Genomic DNA, 20,630 nt, shown 5'->3' with positions numbered 1-20,630 from the left:
GGGAAATTGTCTTGCAGAGAAGAATTTGAACCCAGGCCTCCCAGTTCAGAACCACTACCCTGCCATCCCACTGACATAATTCCCCATTGGTCAGAGTTGAGTTTTATTTCTTTTAACATGAGAATCTGAAGGTAACCATTTTGCTCAGCTAAAAGTCTATACAGAATCTCAGTCATCCAGGTCATGGTTATCCCAAAGGTGTTTTTCAGGAGGCCAACTGGACTGGTTTTTCTTTGAAGACCTTTCACTTCTCATCCAAGAATGGATGAGAAGTATGAACAGATTTTCAGAAAAATTGCAGACTACAGGAACCTTTAGCACTAACTCAGGTGACCCCCCTGAGGACAAACATAAACCTCCAAGTGTTTCAGCCAGCCTCTAAAACAATGTTTCTCAATATTGGCAATTTTTAAGATGCGTGACTTCAACTCCCAGAATTCCCCAGCCATCTTGGCTGACTGGGGAATTCTGGGAGTTGAAGTCCTTGCAACTTAAAACCCTGCTCTAAAAGGATGCAAATGACCAGCCAGTCTGCAAGGAATAATAAATCCTTCCATTCCCCACCGTCCAGTCAGAGCTGAAGAAGCTTCTTGGATGAGAAGCCAAACGTCCTCAACGAAAAAAAAAACCAAGAAAGTCCAGTTGACCTCTGGAAAAAAAAAGCACCTTGGGATAATTTTGCTTAGCCGCTCCTGATGTCTCCACCACCCGCCTCCCCTCCCATCCTCCCCCGTAAGTAACTTCAGAGTTCTAAAATGCTTTTCTTTGTAAATTCCTGCAAATGAAAGGTGACTGAAGAATGCCCATTGGCACTCTTGCCCCCTCCCTATTTAACCGACGGGGTTTAAGTTTGCTACCAGAAATGGGGACGGAATTCGTACCTTGCGCTAAACCGAATGGCACGACGCCCGCCAAGGCAACCCCCGGGCGAATTTAATCTCTTCAAATTGGGAAAGGCTGGCTGGGGAATTCTGGGAGTTGAAGTCCACAACGTCTTAAAGTTGCCAAGTTTCAAGTGCCCTGGTTTAATCGTGGGCCAGCCTGTTTGCACAAGAGCTCATTTCAAGGCACGGAATATCTCCTCGCGAGCTCGTGGTCTCGAAGTTGGCTCTCGTTTTCAGGCCCAGAGTTGAAACGGACGCGCTTCTGCCCTTGGGATTTTTTTTTCAGCCTCTTCGGTTTGACTGAACGGTTGTTGTTGTTTTTTTCTCCCCATTCCGCAGTTTGCACAATTTCAGCAGGTGAGGAACAAATACCTCGCCATCCCCCAAGGATGTCTTCAGAGTACGGTCCAAAAAGTCAGTTTAGGGCTCGTATTGTCTCCATTTAATCGTACCTATTTTCTGTATTCTTACTCATGTTTATACTTAAACCTATTATTTTGTAAGCGATTGACAATCTGAACCAGGGGTCTCCAACCTTGGCAAGGCTTGTGAACTTTTTTGCTGGCTGAGAAACTCTGGGAGTTGAAGTCCACAAGACTTAAAGTTGCCAAGGTTGGAGATCCCTGATCTAAAACGTAGGACCCGGTATTTTGACTTTTTTCTTTTAACCATAGCCCAAGGCAGTTTCCCGCGGCCACCCGCATAAGGTTGCAAATTACCACTTCCGTTTGCAAAACAACAAAACAAAACTTGAAAGCAGGACGCAGAAACGGATCCTGCCTGGATGAGATCTTTAAGAGTCTTCCTTTAAGGACTTCCCACGAAAGGGGCGCTCGCGACACCTCAAAGGACATCCTCGCTCCTAATCCAGAACATTCTCTTTTAAATAAAAATAAAAATAAACCAGAGTAATCGATTTGATGGTTGCCCGGCTTTAATGCGATCCGATTCCAGGCAAAAGTTTTTTTTTTAAAGCCAGTTAAAGCAGGGGTCTCCAACTTTGGCAAACTTTAAGCCAGGCTGGGGAATTCTGGGAGTTGAAGTCCGCCAGGCTTAAAATTGCCAAGGTTGGAGACCCCTGGGTTAGAGTTTGACGTTGTTTGCCGATGGTAGGCTTGTAAGCATCAGTGACCACCCATGTTTCTGCAAAAAACTGCCACGATTTGAACAGCAGCTATACGAAAGACAGATATTCAATAAATAGTGTTTTACCAATAAAGGAGAATATTTGTTGCTCAGGATTGAAAGGAGGGGGTCCTTGGTGCTCTCTGATCTTGCTTGTTTTCTTGCAGACATTTATTTTTATTTATTTATTTTGTCAAGTGATCCATTGGTTCAAAAAAGTTTTAAGTAGGATTCCAGACACAGGCTTCCTTGGGTCCAGCTGTTTGCCATCCTTAAGCCTTGGACCACAGCTTCCATCATCCACAGCCACAACAGCCAATGATGCCACCAGGCCAGGAGAGATGGACAAGGGAATCAGTTTTAGGGTGCACCCTTAAGGTAAGTCCAGAAGCCAGCTGAATTTCCCTTTGGGTAATTGAGTGGGTTTGGATCATTGAATTTGATCCTCACTGATATCAGCAACATTGTGTGTGTGTGTGTGAGTGAGTGAGAGAGAGAGAGAGAGAGAGAACACAGACAGATAGAGAGAAAACAGAGACACAGAGAACAGAGAGAGAGACACACAGATAAAGAACAGAGAGACACAGAGAGAACAGAGAGAGAGAAAACAGAGAGAGAGAGAAAAAAGGGGGGAGGGAGAGAGAGAACAGAGGGAGAGAGAAAGACACACACAGAGAGAGAGAGAGAGGCCTTAGGACTGCTGAGCAGGAAGGTGCAAGTGAAACTGGAAAATATTCATGTTCACAGTGATTTATATCCAGAGTCAAATATGCATTACTTTCAAGAAGTAGGTGCTTATGATAATAAACACCACTTACTTTTAATCCAACCATGTGGTCAGGTTGGCTTCTGAGGACCTGGATAGGATTTGAGCCCTGCTTGGGATGAAATGTTTGGCAGGCACGGTGATCTTAAAATAGGTTTCATATATGTTTATTGGCCTGGTTTGCACTTTAGGCTGATTAATCATGAATTACCTACAGTGACTGAGCTAAGCCAAGAGCCAGCAGTCAAGCTATAAGGTGGCTTTCCTGTCTTTTCTGAGTCTCTGGAGCAAATCTGATGTGGCTGCCTAAATGGACACCAGAGTGAAGCCTGCTCAGCTGCTGTTCTTGATCCAAAGTAATTCCAACTCAGTTCACCGAAGTGGGAAACGACTAAGGAAATTATATCAGCTGTGCAACTGCTTTGTAATTTGAAAGTTAAATGGAAGATTGGGAAAAGCAAGTTCCTCCTCCTTTCCAGCTATAAATCCCTAAACAGTATATAATTAACCAATCTGAATGTATAGGTATTAATATTATTATCTGTTATGGGCTCTGAGAATTTTACAATTGATTCTTTTTGATTCACATTGAAACACTTGTAACATCCAGGCCTAGCATTAACCTGGATATGATTTATAGACTGAACCGCTATTGTATTGGCTTTATATGTTCTGATGTAGTTTTAATCTGGACAACCTGTTTTTGTGGGTTTTACTCTTTTCTGTGGATTTGTAAGCCACCAGAGTCTTTCAGAATGGACAGCTAAACAGTATATAATTGATCAATCTGGATGTATAGGTATTGATATTATCTGTTATGGGCTCTGAGAATTTTACAATTGATTCTTTTTGATTCACATTGAAACACTTGTAACATCCAGGCCTAGCATTAACCTGTATGTTTTGCTAACCGCTATGTATGGATTTATATGTTTTGAAGTTGGAAGGTTTTAATGGACAACCTTGTGGGTTTAAGGTTTTCTGTGGAAGAGAAGGAATGGAAGCATTAAAGACTAGTAAATTTAAGGAGCATGTGACAGCATTTTTTTCTCTCATTTGTGTACTTATTACTACTACGATTATTGTCAGAGGACAGAACATCCAGGTTACCTAATATTGTCCAGCAGGCAACTCAGAAGAAAAGGGGAAGGAAGGAAGAAAGGACTTCAAGTAGCACTCGTCTGTACATAACTTCACTAGTAAGGTAAATCCATGTACTTTTCTTGGCAATAAAAAAGGATTGTTTACTCTTGTCCTCTTCCCATGATACCTTTTGACCTTCCAACCCAGGGAGAGGTAAATAGCACATGAACTTAATTGTGTTGAAAGGGTTGCTGTTTCCTCTTCATATCCTGGAGACGGCTGGAACAGATAAACCAAATCATAGCTATCCTGCAGCCGCAATCTTGAAATAAATTTCCCAATCTGAAAAAAAATGGAAGAATGGGCTGGGAAAGCAATGCCATCAAGCAAAAACTTGGGGAGGTGGGGAATAGTTCAGAGCAGTGTTTCTCAACCTTGGCAACTTTAAGATGTGTGGACTTCCATTCCCAGAATTCAGCATACTGGCTAGGGAATTCTGGGAATGGAAGTCCACACACCTGAAAGTTGCCAAGGTTGAGAAAAACCACTGGTTTAAAGGTCCCAAACTCTATAGGAAATGTAGCAAGAGAAAGTACAAAATTAAAAGGGAAGTTGTTTATAAAATACGCCTTGGAAAAGCATGCTGGCCAGGAAATTCTGGGAGCTGAAGTCCACACATTTAAAAAAAAAAAAAAAACCTCTAGCATTTATTTAAATTGTGTATTTTATTTCATAGGGGACATAACTCTCCATTGCATCATACATTGAATTACATGGGCAGCTGTGTTTCATGCAGCTGTGTTTGCAGAACATGCTTAATTGGATTGGATAAAGACTTAACCACCAGTTGCCTAATCTACTAAACTTGGTTAACTTTAATCTTGGTTCCTTTTTTTTCCTTTTGATTTAAGCATATTGCACAAAGACCATTTGTTTAATTTTAGGTTGTGCAAATCCAGAAAACGGTTAATGCGGTAAACATAAACGGAAAGCTGTTGTACAAAGAGAGTAATAAGTTGAACACTGAGTTTTAAACTACTGTTAGTTGCACATGTCATAGATAAGTCAGCGTCATCCAGGGCTGGATTTTCGCACTGTACATACAAGATGGAAATAAATGGAAGTGTAGACAGGTACTCCTTGGCTTCCAATATTTCATTCAGTGACCTTTCAAAGTTACAGTGGCACTGAAAACAGTGATTTATGACCATGCTTCACACTTATGACAATTGTGGCATTCCCATGGACACATGGCATACACGGCTTGGCAACTGACTCATATTAATGATGGTTTCAGGATCCCAGGGTAGTGGGATCACCTTTTGGTAAGCAAAGTCGATGGGAAGACAGATTCACTTAACAACCAGGTCACTAACTTAACAACTGCAGTGATTCACTTAACAAATGTCTCACTCAAGAAAGAAATTTTGGACTCGGCTTGTGTTCGTAAGTTGAAGGCTACCTGTATTGGGAATTTATCTAGATTACATTTATAGGGTATTTTGGAGAGTAGCTAATATTGAACCAAAGCATTATTTTTTATTAAAAACCCACAACATTTTTTTTCCAGAAAATTATGTTCTGGAAAGGCACCGAAAGCAATGTTGGGGTTCCCTCCCTCTCCCCAACCCCCTTGAGGAAATAATTCTTTAAAATGGTATTTGAGAAACGGGAATCTTAAGTAAGTGAGCAGAGCTGTCAAGGCTACAAGGCACTGGATTATTCAGAAGCGACTCTAGGCCTGCCATCCATTGTGTATTTAATACTATTTGCTCCGAAGCAGCTGAGGTTGTAATCTCAGCTGCCTGACAAGAATTTGTGTAATAAAACATAGGCTTAGGAATATATATCGGTTACATTCAGACTTTTATTTTATTTTATTTTTTGGTCTTTGCATATATTGAAACATGTATAGGAAATTAGCACCCACTCCTCTCCTAGAAAATTGAAATATCCTAGGAAATATTAAAAAGGCAGAATATTTCCCCTAAAAAGAGTAGAAACTCAGAAGCAGAAACTCACCCCCACCTTTGTTAATGGGTGGGCCATTGAAGCCTGGGCCAGAATACTTTACATAACAAAGATCTCCAGGTAAAGCTATAGCAATTGCCCAAAGCCCTTTTCAGTGCATCATCATCCGGCAAGGCTCAACCAAGCCTGGAACTCAGGAGAGCCTACAGAGTTGCCCCTACATGGCCTCATGGGAGTTTGACAACCAATTAGAAACAAGCTCCAATTCAAATGCCAACCCAGGCACTCTCAGCACCTCAGCCCTTTTTTCTTGATCTCTTCCTTCCTTCTCTTTTCTTTCTTGACCTTGAAGCATGTGATCATCCATCCTTTTCACTTTGGAGCTTCAAGCCATGTGGTCCTGCTGTCCACTATTAAACCATCTTTCCAAATAGCCTCCATGTTTCCAGGGTCTTTTTCCCCACTTGGAACTGAACCCAGAAGGATTTTTCTTCCAACACATGCTTGGGGAATACCTTAAAATAACATTGTGGCTGTTGCCTGGTCTATTAAGGTTTCACTCATATTCAATAAGAAATACTGCCAGAACCTGGTGATATGTGAAACTAAAGGGTACAGTGTGTCCCTTTGGAAAAATATATTGACTGGAAAGAGCACATAAGACATTATAGGTAGTCCTTGACTTATGACCACAATAGAGCTCAAAATTTATGTTATGAAGCGAGGCAGGTGTTAAATGCGGTTTGTGCTATTTTATGACCTTTCTTGTGAATCACTGCAATTGTTAAGTTATTATTTAAAAAGTAATGATACTTTTTTTGCAAAGTGAATTAATTGCATCATATGACTGTTATATATAGTATATATGACAAATACAAGCACGTTTAATTGTATCCTGTCCAGCTGAGTGATGAAACCACAGCTTTAAGTATGGTGTGGAAAGAGTACTATACCATCTGTAATTATTTTAAGAGCTCCTTTGTTTATGTGTTTATTGGGGTTAGAGTTCCATTTATATTTCCCTGTTTCTCTAGGAGCTTAAAAGCAGCTTATATTTTTATCCTGACACACAAACAACCCTGTGAGGTAGTCTTACTGAAAAGTGTGGTAGGCCAAAGTTAGGAAGTTTGAACCCACATCTTCCTGATTCTAAACTACTTTCTGGTGTTAACATGACTCTGTTGTGGTTGCTGTTTTAAACATGTTGTTGCTCTTTCGGATTATGTGCTACTAAGTTGGTGTCAACCCTTAGCAATCACATACACAGGTAGTTCCTAAGTTCCTAAGAGGTCTGTAGGGGGCGTGCATAAGTGCAACAACGTGCCTACCATCCCTGTCCTATTGTTTCTTTTATTTTTCTTTTCTTTTTTTATGAAAATTTTATTGGTTTTTAAAAACAAACATAAACAAACAAAACATAAAAACATCAAGCTGTCTTCCATAGGTGTACATACAGTGTGCCGGTTGGTTTACAAATTGTTTTGTGCTTCCATTTCGTAGTCTTCAATTACAATTACATTACATATAATCTCATATTGTCAATCAAAAACTAAATACCTTAGTATCATTATTAATCAATCATTTGACTATACTTTTATTCATTCATGTTTTACAAGATAACCATAATTTATTTAATTTATTGTATAACAGTTCATATTATCATCCCAAATCTATCCTAAAATCATTTTGTAGTTATAATAAAAAAGAAATACATCTTTATATATTTATTATTTTCTAGAAATCTACATATTTCATTACTGTACTTTATTATCTAACCATTGATAGAAAAGATCCCAAATTTTATAAAATTGTTTATCCTCTTGTTCTCTAATTTCAAATGTCAATCTACTCATTTCAGCACATTCCAATATTTTCTTAATGATTTCCTCCTGTGATGGTATCTTCTCATTTTTCCAGTTTTTAGCAAATACAATCCTAGCCGCTGTTAATACATTTACAATCAGGTAATTGTTTCTTTTATTTTTCTTATATGTATCCATGTATTCATAGCTATGTTTTTACTTATACCTATTATCTTGTAAGCAATTGACAAACCAAATAAAATAAAAATAAAATAAAATAAATAGTTCTCAACTTACAACAGTTCATTTAGTGACCATTCAAAAGTTACAACAGCACTGGAAAAAAAAGATTTATGTCTGGTTTTCACTCTTAGGACCATTGCCGCATCCCCAGGGTGATGTGATCAAAATTCGGATGCTTGCCAACTGATTTGGGTTTATGATGGTTGCAGTGTCCAAGGGTCATGTGAGCAGAAACTGTGAGAGGGATCTTGGAGTCTTAGTGGATAACCAGCTAAATATGAGCCAGCAGTGTGCAGCAGCAGCCAAAAAAGCTAATGCAATCCTAAGTTGTATTAACAGAGGGATACAATCAAGATCAAGGGAAGTACTAATACCACTCTATAAAGCCTTAGTAAGACCACACCTAGAGTACTGCATCCAGTTTTGGTCACCACATTATAAAAAAGATGTTGAGACTCTAGAAAGAGTACAGAGAAGAGCAACCAGGATGATTAGGGGACTGAAGACTAAAACATATGAAGAACGGTTACAGGAACTGGGCTTGGCTAATCTAGTAAAGAGAAGAACCAGGGGAGACATGATAGCAGTCTTCCAATATCTGAGGGGCTGTCACAGAGAGGAAGGGGTCAAGCTATTTTTGAAAGCGCCAGACAAGGAATAATGGATTTGTCATTTGTTGTCCAGTCTCCTTTTGAAATCCTCCAGTGACGGAACACCCACAACATCTGAAGACAAGCTGTTCCATTGCTTGATTGCTCTCACCATTAGGAAATTCCTCCTTAGTCCTAGGTTGCTTCTCTCCTTGGTTAGTTTTCAACCATTTTATCTTGTCTTGCCTTTTTGTGCTTTGGAATATAGTTTGACCCCTTCCTCTTTGTAAGATATTGCAACACTGCTATCATGTTACACCCTAGTCCTCCTTTTCATTAGAGTGGACCCATCCAAGTCCTGTAACCATTCTTCATATCTTTTAGCCTCCAGCCCTAATCATTTTTGTTGCTTTTCACTGAACTCTTTCCCAGAGCCTCAATATATTTTTTTTGTATTACAGTGACCAGAACTGAATACAGTATTCCAAGTGTGGTCTTACTGTAGCATATCATAATTGTATGTGTCATAAATCATATCATAGATGTAGCATATCATAGTTCTTTGGTGTCATTTTTTTAAAAAAGAATTCATTCTGGGCCTACAAGTATCGAAAAAATGAATGGCTTTTATTTCAGAAACCAATATTATGAGACAGTGTAGTATGTACTACAATTTGCAGTAAATTATTAGTTTCAATAACAAATATGTCATGAGAAATCCTTATAGGCAAGCATTAGAAGCTGGACCAGGGAAAACTTCAAGGTTCAAAGTGATTGTCTGATGTCTTAGACATTTTTGTTTAAGATGCTTTTTGCACTTTCCCATTCATCAGCAAGCAAGTCCACTTCCACAACAGCGGTGTGGACTTCTCCTTAAATCAGTGGCAAGAGAGTATCCAGTGCTCTTCACTGAAAGACTTACCCCTTGTCATTGCACAGAGAAGTCCCTGTGTGTGATACCTATTGTCTAATAGCCTGCTGTAAGGAACACCTGTTGTGTTTGTCTAGGATGCAGTGTCATATGGCGGTGATATTCAGTACATGTTCCCCAAAGAGATTAATTAAATTGCCGGCTAATAAGTCATTATAAGCATAAGTGGCAAGCTAGAGTTGTCTTTATTATTTCCTTGATGAAGAGTCCCTCCCAAGTTATAACCAAAAAAAAAAAAAAATGCTTTCTCTAGAAATCTGGCATAGCTGAAGCAATTTGTATAACTGATCCAGATTTTAGTTAGAAATGCAGATGCTTATAATTTCTATAAAGCCGAGGCCTCTGCTGAGTTAATTTCATTTAGTGGGATCATTTGATTGATGTCAGACTCAGGCCTTTTTACACACCCACAAAAAAAAAGTGCATTTCAAAACTCTGATGCAAAGATAAATCCAAAGTTACATGTGCACATTTTATCCTCAAAGTTCTGCTCAACCCTTCCTCCCTCCATTAATCTGGAACTGATGGCAAGGGGGAAACCTCGGCCTGCATTTCCCAGAGAGAAATATGTAACCAGGTCTTAATTTGGTTCCATCCGAAATGCAAGATGACTAGCAAGATTTTAAAATGCATTGACAACTTATTTATGTATGGAGCAGGTACAGAATGCATAGCTTTGAAGAGGATGCCAAACCACACATTTCTTCAACCGTAACTCTTGTTTCCCTGGGACTGATGAGGATTTGAGTTTCAAGTTTTCTGGAGGACCCCAAGTTTTCTTCTGCTGATTTAGAAAATCGTTGTGTGTTTATAATAGATTAAATTATTTTCCACAGTGTATCTTCAGCGAAATACTCGTGGTGGTTACTAAAACAAAGATACAAATATTATAGTAGTGGTTAGTGAAAGATCTGTGCTTCTCCTTTCCCCTGACCAATTTTGAGCAAATAAAAATGCAAAAAATAAGATTACACTTACCTGAGAATGAGCCCAGGGATCAATGTACAATAACAATCTGATTGATTACACTGTAAATTGTTATTCCATGGACATTCTGGTCTTCACTGCATGTTTTAGTGTGTAATGGTGCCGCTTCTGGCATTTGCTTCTTCCATCTGCTAAAACTGTACAGGCATTGGCTCAGCCTACTGACAAGCACAAACAAAACTGTATTCCACAGGTGTGTAGAATATCAATGCAACACTGCAGCCTGCAGGTAATTCTAAAGATAACATATCATTTCTCTGTTTAAGAATAGGACCTTAAGATCACTTTCCTACACCTCAAGAAAAGAGGGAAAGGATCTTGCTGCATAATTAAGGATGAATCAACTTTATTGGAAAATTTATTGTCGCGTCAACCTTTGTGGATTGAAAGCATTTCACCAGATGTCCACCAAACCTTACCTGATGAAAAAAATGAAGATGCTCAAAATACAAATAGTTCATCTTTAAAAATCCCACAAAGCCTTTTTTCCATCCTTCCCTTGGGCTTCATGGCAAAAGACTAACACAATTCTGTCTCTTGAAACTTAGATGAATAGATGAAAACAGAATAAATAATGAGTAACAGAAAAGTCAAAACATTTTGTTCCTTGTTAGGAAAGCTTTTAAAATAAATCTACACTGAAGTCATATGGTACAGGCAGTGGAGAAATCATTAAACCTGTCGAAGAACACAAAGGACATTCTGCCCACAGATGTCCAATAAACAAATACTGAAGCTCAATCTAGATCAACACTTTTTGGAGCAAGTACTGAACAGAATTTCCAATTCCATTCAGATTTCCTTCCACAAATATCTTCAGGAAGGATGTAATATGTTCATGTTCGAAGCGACAGATTTTGCTGTATCTAAACCGGGTTGGGAATTCTTCATTTGTGTTGCACTTTCCAGGCCTAGTTCAAGATGTTGAACTATGCCCTAACCAGCCTTGAGGAATAACATTTTTTTCTTATAGGGCTCCACCATTCTTATAAATCTTTCCACAATCAGCAATTTGTATATTAATGATAGCACAATAAGGAGGCTGAGCTTGTTCAAGAACTGAGTGCCACGGAACGGGGTGAGCTCCTGTTACTTGTCCCAGCTCCTGCCCATCTAGCAGTTCAAAAGTATGCAAATGCAAGTAAATTAATAGATACCACTTTGGTGGGAAGGCAACAGCATTCTGTGCACCTTTGGCGTATAGCCATGCTGGTCACGTGACCATGGAAATGCCTTCAGACAACGCCGACTCCCTTGGCTAGGAGAAACAGAGAGAAGTACTGACACTTGACAATTTTAAGATGTGTGGATGGCAAGTCCCAGAATTCCCCAGCTAGCATGCCAGTTGAGGAGGACTCTGGGAGTTTCAAGTTGCCAAGTATGAAGAACACCAGGGGTGGGATTCAACCGATGTTACTACCGGTTCAGTGACTCTGTTTTGTGGGCGTATGTGCATGTGTAAAAAACCTTAAGCTGTGCCGCCCGGACAGCTGAAAAGCGCTGCACGCAGGTGCGCAGCATTTGAAAAGCCACTTTTTTCCTGACTTTTCGACCTCAGCTGTGCCACGCAAAGCAGCTGAGGTTGAAAAAGCAGGAAATTAAGGACAGGTAAGAGCCCAGGCGGGCGAGTGGGCCAAACAGCAGCAGACACGGAACCAATTCAGTGTCTGCTGCTCTTCAGAGCTACCGGTTCTATAGAACCGGGCAGAACCGGTAGCATCCCACCCCTGAAGAACACTGTCTTACAACATCTACGGTGGATTTTGCTCTTCATTTCCTCTCATTTGTATTCAGATTGTGGACTCTTGGGATTGTATACCAATAAGTCTTCAACTTTCAACAGTTCCTTTAACGACTGTTTGAAGTTACAACGGCCCTAAAAAAAGTGACTTACAACCGTTTTTCACACTGAAACCTCTTGCAACATCCCCATGTTCGTGTGATTTATGTTCAGATGCCTGACAACTGGTTCATATTTAGGATGGTTGCAGAGTCCCGGGGTCAATGTGATTCCCTTTTGCGACCTTCTGATAGCCAAAGTCTTTGAGGGAAGCCAGATTCACGTAATAACCATGTTACCAACTTAACAACCGCAGGGATTCACTTAACAAATGTGGCAACGAAAGTCATAAAGTGGTGTAAAACTCACTTAACAAATGTCTCAATTAGCAACATACATTTCAGGCTCAATTATGGTCATAAGCCAAGGACTACAGTACCTCTATATTTTGTCGCATGGACCCATTTATTGTTCCAACAAGCTTGTCCCGTTATGCCACGAAGAGCCAGAACAAAACTTGCATATTTTCAGCAAGCAGAGCTGAGTGTTTAATTACTACCCCTTCCCATTCTCAAATCCTAGGCCGAAGGGCTGAGAGAAACCTGCAAGGTTCATATTGCAAGGAATATTTCAAAAGTGACAGGCTCCTGGTCTTGAAAACACTGGAAGCTCCATGGACAGGGTCGAGGCATAAAAATAGCAGCAACTATGGGTCTCAGAAAGTTCACAGGACACTTTGAAAACAATGTTTTTAACAAGGCTTAAAGGGAGGCACAATTTTAGGAAATCCAAACAAACCTTGTCGCCTCCTGACCTCCAGACAGCCTCCTCCACAACAATGAATGTGTCAGTGCTTTGTGGGTAGAACAAAGGCAACAAAAGCCAGTTGAAAAACTCTAACCTGTTTAGACTCCCATTTCAGCTACTTTTTAAATCCATATATTATGGAAGTGACTCGGTTATATAAAATTTAATCAGCTTTGTTAAGAACCCGACACATCAATAGGCCTACATCCTTCGGCAAATCCCCTCAGAAATGAGCCGTTTGAAACTTACAGATCCGTTTTTACCAAATTCTATATATTTGTATTTAATCAATTTATATAGCCACTCATCTCATTTTCATAACTCTGGGTGGCCAACAATATGTTAAAAACCATAGAGAAAACATAGTAAAATGATCTATGACACACGGAGTCTGATGAAAACAATATTTCATATTCATGCTACATGTTGGGGTCACTAACCCCTCCCCCAGCTGCGATGCCTTGGGAGAAGAGCCAGTTTTTTAATGACGTTTCTAAAGACTAAGAGGGTGAGGGCCATTCAAATCTCAGAGGAAAGGTTGCTGTTCTTTCATGATTGGAACATAAAGCTCCTGTTATGTGCTTCTGCTTTCTGAGTGAATTGTTATTGTCATTGGCCTTTGATGTTTAAGGGTCTGAACAATATTGTGGAAGACAATTAAATTAACTTCCTCCAAACAGCTGCACTGGAATTTATGAGAATATAGTTTATGGGTGTGTGATGTATCCGATGTAACCCCAGATTGGAGAATGTCCCTCTGTTGTGTGTATGGGTAGTTGTGATACAATTTTTTGGAGTTGGTGCCTTCCAAAAAGGCTGAACTGATCAGAAACACTAGTTTCACCAAAGCTGAAAATGGAGGCCTTCTGCTCCATGAGATCATTTGAAGCTGTGTATCAGGAACTGCTAACCTGTCTTAAGACATTAGTTAAGCATGTGCATCTTCATATTAATTCATTACATTAATAATAGAGATCCCAAAATAACCTCCTAAAAAGGAGAAGTTGCTTGCTATTCTGCTGCAGACCAACCTTGTTGCTCTTGTTCGTATTAATACATCTGTTGAGACTGGGGTTATTCTATCCTTTGTCATGAAGCAGTCACTTGCTGCAGCAGAGGTTAAAAAAAAAACCTTGCCTGACCTTAAAGACTTCCTATGTTTCCTACAGCATTAATGACAGTTTCCTTTTTTTTTTTTTTTTCCCGCTACAACAACAGTGAAAGGTTGAACTTTTTAAAACTATTTTTTGTGAATGGACAATAAATAAAGAAATCTGTTTTCATTTTGTTAGATGAGATGAAGTTGATAAGAATTTATTCTCTTTTTCTTTTTCCTTTTCTTTCCTTTCCTTTCTCCTCTTTCCCATCTCCTGTCTCTTCTCTTCTCTTCTCTTCTCTTCTCTTCTCTTCTCTTCTCTTCCCCTTCCCTTCCCTTCCCCTTCCCTTCCCCTTCTTCTCCTTCCTTCTTTCTAAGCAAGGGATTGTACCAATGAGGGCCACAGTAAACCCAATCCATCATCCTATCATAATGGCCAAAGTAGAGGGAGGGCTTGAAATATTAAATAAATGCCTTTATTTCTTGGTAAATTTATTCATTTCGAGTTAGTTTGTGCATAGGGCAAAAATGAACTTAAGGCTGCAATATGATATTTCCAAAACAAATCAAAACAAATCTTATTAAATATTATATTAGGAACCAATATAATTTTTTTTGCTAGAAAAAAGCCACAGTGTGTTTAAATCTCTTGCTCATATTTATATATGGAACCTTCAGCACATATTTTTCCAACTATAAATGGGACTACCCTTAAGAACCACTCAAAACTACGGTCTATCCAGAAAGCAGCAGCACAAATTCTTATTGGTGTACATCTATGTAAGACCACCGCTTCTCAAACTGAAGTGACTCCTGTAGGCTTCCAACTACACTTCAAGGAGCTGGTTAACTCCTACAAAGTCCTTCATGGCACAGGGGCAGATTACTGGTGGGACTGCCTATCACCAATTATCTCTACAAAATCCATGAGAGCCAGGAAGATGGGCGTGCTTTAAGTTACCCCTTTGACACAATGGCCAACCAATAGGACTCGGGAGGTCTCTCTTTTGTCTGTTGCAGGGGCTGCTCTATAGATCATTTGGGGGGTCTTTTTTTGGTTTTTTTTGTTTTCTTTCCCCGGTCTCTTTTTTTTTTTTTTTTTTTTGTGTGCTGGGCCCTTTTTCTTCTTTTTTCACCAAAACTAATGGGGCCCTATTTTTCTCTTCCCCGGGCACCCCCCACCAGCTGGGGCCGGGCCCGGGCCTTTCTAGATCATCCCCAAGGTTTGGATGGCCATTTCATGGTCTTCTAAAAGGCCCCCAAATCCTGATTCTGGTCCATAGAGCAAGATTCACCCATTCAGATGACACATTTTGATGGATCATTAAAAAAAAAAGGTGAACCTTAATTATTCTGTTCATTTTTTCATTTTGTTATTGTGACACTCCTTTTGTAGATTCTGGGTCCCGAGTTTCATTTTTAATTTCTTTGATATTTTTTTTCTGCTTCTATCCATTTGTCAGCTGTCCAGAATCACTTCAAGTTGGAGAAGAAGTGTGTGTGTATATAGACACACATGCATCCACATACACATGCCAGAAGCCTGCGGGGGAGAAGAGAAAAATCAGCAAAACATTTGCATTACACGACTTTTAGAGAAACTTGAGCAAAAAAAAAAGAGAGAGAGAGAGGTGTTTTGCTTCCAGCAACATCTGCTAATAAATTTATCCAGTGAGGCATGTGATGTCAGATTTCATTATGCACATGGAATATTTAGAATCTTGTAAAACTGTAAACAAGGAAATGGTTGCCGAAACAAACTTTCGGAATTTTAAGAATAACTGGAACATTCTGCTGAAATGTTATATCTAAAAAGGTGTCTTTAAAACATGCCGAGGTCTCAGTTTGCCAACACATGGCTGAGGGAATTAAATCATCATGGCGCTTCTAAATTATGTAGAACTTGGACCACGTCAATACATGTAACCCGATCTAAGATGGGGAAGGATCCACATGCCAGTGTCTGTCAATATTTGGATAACCAAATGCTTGGATATATTTCTGAAAGATGTTTGCTGTTATTTGATGACTATAAGAACCAGGGCTGCCACCCAGTGAGCAGATTGTGTGCTGCATAAGGGCACCAGATGAAGAGGTTGGGGCACCAGTTTGCAAGGTGTTTTTTTTTAATTAATTCAAAACCTATGTGTGGCATAGCTATCGAGAAAGAGAACACCTGAGAAAAGATAAAACATTTTGGAATATTTTTAAGGGGTGTGGGAGAGTGCTGTGCGGAATTCTGCACAAGGGCACATTGTATGTCAGCAACAACCAGGGTCAAAACATAAAAATAGTTTAAAGCAGCCAATCTTGGCAACTTTAAGATTTGAGGACTTCAGATCCCAGAATTCCTATGATTGACTGGTGAATTCTGGGAGTTGAAGTCCGCAAGCCTTAAAGTTACTGAGGTTGGACGCCCCTGACCTGAAGAACTCAGTCAAGAGCTGTTTTTGACAAGTGACCAATAAGACACCTCTGCAGGGCTCACAGATTAGGAGATGGGGCTATACTCCTATCTCATCCACAATCCCTCAGTCATAATCCTTGACTTATGATGGGTCACTTACAGACCATTCGACATTACATTGGATGCCCCCAAAACTACTTAAGACCCAATTTCCATGTTCTGACATCACACACACCCCTGCCCCGTGATTTACAGGGTGTAAATACGGTCCAGTTGCGCTTGGCAACTGGACCACATTTACACCCTGTAAATCACGGTGACTGCAATTTCCAATGGTTTTGCTGTAAACCGGCATTTATTTTCAGTTTCCGGCAAAACCAGCTCTATAGCGAACAATGGGTTCACTTAACGGTCACTCAATTTGCTTTACAATTGCGGCGTTCTCTTAATGACCGCCCCCCAAAAAGGTTGTAAAATTAGGTCTGGTCATAAGGTGACCCGTTTTACAACAGTCACAATTTGCGATTGTAAATGATGGGGCTCAATTACATTCTTATCTCAAGAACTCCTGTATCATGCTTACTAACTCAGAGATAACACTAAGCCCTTGTTGTGATATTCTTTACAAGAGTGCCCCCACTCCCACACAACTTTTGGGGCACCAGGGACTGGTTGCGTGGAGAGAGGTTTCTCCGTGGACCAGAGGGGGCGTGGTTTTGGAGTGCTGCCTGCATCCTGCGGATGGAGCTTTGCTTGTTTGCGCAGCCCGGTTTCTGGCATGCTGGGGCCCGGGGCCGGTCCATGGTTGGGGAGTTGGGGACCCCTATTTTACAACATTACATTGTGACATCCATTTCTTCTGTGAATATATCAGTTCAAAGTGCTAGCATCACCATGTCTTTTTAAATATTCACACATATACATACAATTGAAAAACTACTACAGGTATTCCTCTTTTACCAACTGCCTCATTTAGCAACTGTTCACAGTTATGATGACAGTGGTGAAAAAGTAATCTTGTGACCCGTCCTTGGATTGATGACCTTCACAAGCCTATAAAGTAAAGGATCACTAAAATAGTATCACAAACACGGAACAGCTGTTTTGCTTAACAACCACATTGCCAGTCCCAACTGTGGCCACTAAATGAGGACTGCTTATATTCTTTTTTCAGATGAAAGATAAAAGCGTGGTTGCCTCTATGGAAGGATGCAGTCCGTATTCATGGGAGAAATTAAGAGTATGCATAAATCTCACCTTGATTCCAAAGAGATTATAAATAAACTCTCACGCTGCAATTTTGAAATGTAAAGGATGACAGTGGAGAGAGAGATGGAGGGAGGGAGGGAAGTGAGGGAGGGAGGAAGGGAGGGAGGTGAGGGAGGGAAAGACAGACAAGATTCTCTTTGGCAGGTTTTCTCACAAGAATATATAGTGAAAATTCCCAACTTTTGTTGCTTAGCAACTAGCAAAATATCTGAGCTGATATGACTGATATGCACCAAGGTGATGCAAGACCACATGAAAGGTCTATTTATAACAGGGGTCGCCAACCTTTTGGACCTCGGGGACCACCAAACTCATAATTTTAAATCCCGCAGACCAGAGACCCTGGGAAAATCCAAAAAAAAAAAGTCTGCAGGAAAATTTCCCACCCTGTTTTCCTACTGATCGGTCATTCTTTATTTGGGATTGCAGGATACCGTCTCAGCTCCATTCTCAGGGGGAGGGAGGGAGGGAGGGGGAGAGAGAGAGAGAGAGAGAGAGAGAAACTTTTGGCTTCATGCAAGGAAAGCAGCAGAAGCAGCAGAAGCCTTTCTTTCTCTTCCCCCAAATTCTGCCAGAAATGAGTCTTTGAAGCCTCTTGGAGCAGGATGCCTTGCAGGGTCCCAAAGACTCATTTCTGGCAGAGTTTGGGGGAGAGAAAGAAAGACTTTTGCTGCTTTCCTTGTGCAGCCAAAAGGAGAAGCAGAAAGAAGCAGAAAGAAGCAGCCTGGTGGCCAGGCGAGGCACGGGAGGTGAGTGGGGCAAGTTCTCCCCCATCACCCTTTCCCCCCTCCCCTCACTACCTCATGTTGTTCGCAATGCAAGCGACACAAGCCTTGTGTTCCTGTGGCCCGTGTGGGCGGCACAGCCTGGTGTTCCTACACAGCTTGGATTAATTGCTTTGGGGGGGGTTCTTTTGGGGTGACATTTCTCTGCGGACCACCAAAATTTTCTCACGGACCACCAGTGGTCCCCAGCCTACTGGTTGGCAACCACTGATCTATAGCACAACACAGAAAGGTTATTTAATTTAATTTGAATATTTCATGGCTTGATACTAATATGTCCCTACTTGACGTTGCAAGCAATGAATGGAGGCATGTACAAATTAACCAATCTTTAGCACAGCTAGGACTGTGCTGAGCTGCATTTAGCATGGTGATAGAGAGGCGCTCTGAGTCCAGCCTTTTCTGGGTCCTAGCCTTCTTCCTTCATGTAAAGTGGTGTTTCTGAGTTTGCCCGGTGGGTTTCTCACAGCACCAAAAAGTAAGCAGCCAAATTCCTCAGGGGCTCCTTCTTGGGGTAATCTAAACCAGGGGTCTCCAACCTTGGCAACTTTAAGACTTGTGGACTTCAATTCCCAGAACTCTGGGAATTGAAGTCCACAAGTCTTAAAGTTGCCAAGGTTGGAGACCCCTGCATCTAAAAAGACTTTGCTTTTCCCTAGCTGAGCAAGTAGGCTGCCTTCCCAAATAAATATTCTAGTTTCTAGTTCTTGAAAATGTTGGAAATTGCAATTATTCCACCCAGCTGGCAAATGCAACGGTCAAGACAAAAACGATCATCTGGACTGCTGCTTCGATTCTATTATAGAGCACTTCCTTTTGAAATCAAAAGGATGCTCCTTAGGAGCGGCGGATCCCAAGACTGAGAGTGCACGTAAGAAAACGACACGGAGAGGATTAATACAGAGTTGCAATACACAAAGGTCGATCTCCGCCAAGCCAGTGCATGCTCACTCAGCCAGAAGCGTCCGGCAAGGTATCCGGTAAGAGTGCGAAATGAAAAGGAGATTGGAGAAAACACTTCCAAAAGACTGGATCCAAATCAATGCTATTTAAAAAAAAAAAACTGCCGTGACGAGGACATTCCAAACGAAAAGGAGAAATTAGTATTTTAACTGGACTCGGGAATCCCGCTAAGCCGTCGTTTGTTTAACTGTGGTTTAATGACTGAACCACAGTTGGCCGCACGCAGGTAATAGGTTAAGTTCTCTAGCACAGGGGTCTCCAAACCTTGGCAGCTTTAAGACTTGTGGACTTCAACTCCCAGAATTCCCAGGATTCCCAGACTTCAACTTTCCCAGGAAAGCAAAGCTGGCTGAGGAATTCTGGGAGTTGAAGTCCACAAGTCTTAAAGTTGTCAAGGTTGAAGGCCCCTGCGGTTCTAGCACAGCCTACGAGCCACAACCTGTGGGGGGAGCACAGCGCAAGCCCGAACCAAACAAGCCACCTTGTGGCTTCAGACGACAGGTGAACTTCGCCCTTTGGGTGTCCCAAAGGTGCTTTTTTTCAAGCAACTGCACTTTCTGTTTTTTTCTTTGAAGAGGTTTCGCTTCTCATCCAAGAAGCTTCTTCAACTCAGAGCTGAAGAAGCTTCTTGGAGGAGAAGTGAAACGTCTTCCAAGAAAAAAAAAACAAAGTAAGTCCAGTTGCCTCTTGAAAAAAAGCACCTTTGATGCTGGATGACTTGAGAATCTCCATGGACATTCCCCTTTTGGGCCGAGGTTGCTCATTTCAGTTCAAATCTCGGGGAACTTCCCGATTCTCTCGAGAAACCCATTGCCAGAAAATCCGAGGTGTTCTCTAAGGAGGAGAAGAGGGCGCGGGGGGGGCGGGGAGAGTTACCCCCTCGCCTCTTGTTTTCAGTTATCCTTCAAACCAACTTGCCGGTTGAAATCGCCCTGGATCTCAATTCCCTTTTGGGAAAGCCCCGATCCGGATTCTGTGGCGCATTTAAACTGATTTTCAGCCTCCGGAAGAAGACTCTTACAGCCGAAAAGCATCCGTTCTTTGCTTCCCTGGTCAACCCCCAGTTTGGCAGTGGCCGTTAGATCGTAAAATCTGTCATTTTCGTTACACCTTTCGTACGACGCTAGCAAATATTTGGGAA

The sequence above is a fragment of the Notechis scutatus genome, chromosome 3, assembly GCF_049901735.1.
Source record: "Notechis scutatus isolate UNSWTSFEM ecotype Mainland chromosome 3, rNotScu1.2, whole genome shotgun sequence".
In the NCBI taxonomy this organism is placed as follows: domain Eukaryota; kingdom Metazoa; phylum Chordata; class Lepidosauria; order Squamata; family Elapidae; genus Notechis; species Notechis scutatus.
The sequence above is the reverse complement of the archived record's forward strand: the minus strand, read 5'-3'. Positions refer to the sequence as shown.